The sequence below is a fragment of the Opisthorchis viverrini genome (assembly GCF_000715545.1).
Source record: "Opisthorchis viverrini unplaced genomic scaffold opera_v5_417, whole genome shotgun sequence".
NCBI lineage: Eukaryota > Metazoa > Platyhelminthes > Trematoda > Opisthorchiida > Opisthorchiidae > Opisthorchis > Opisthorchis viverrini.
The window spans coordinates 318193-318569 of record NW_008752073.1 but is presented as its reverse complement, the minus strand read 5'-3'; the positions used below and the strand labels follow the sequence as shown (position 1 = coordinate 318569).

General features: G+C 43.0%; 1 protein-coding gene across 1 annotated transcript in view; it reads left to right on the top strand.

The window, feature by feature from the left end:
• T265_10856 (hypothetical protein) overlaps positions 1-377 on the top strand; it is a gene marked incomplete at both ends in the record, with an annotated part of 48887 nt that overhangs the window by 24939 nt on the left and 23571 nt on the right. The gene's annotated exons all lie outside the window — the stretch shown is intronic.

The following is a 377-nucleotide window of genomic DNA, read 5'->3' as shown; positions in this document are numbered from 1 at the left end:
AAAAAAGGCTAACAAAAAATCTGACAGACCTCGATAAAATTGTCCGATTTCGTACTCCATACCAAGAAACACCGTTTTTCAGAAATATTGTCGTGGACACTCTTGCTAACAAATTAGTGCATCTACGTAATGCACTACTCATGTGGTTGGTGAAAATTCTCCGACAGTCCACGACCGATTTCGCCTTTCTTGGGGCTCATCAGGTAGGCTCAGTTCCTGAGTTTCCGTCAACCTTACGTTCTGCTTGGAACCAAAGGGCACGAAATTAGCGAACTACACTCATTTTCAAACACATTTGGTTTTGTGGGAAGGGCGTAACCGGTCGTGGGCTGTCGAAGAATTTTCAACAACCTTATGAGTAGTGCATGACGAATATA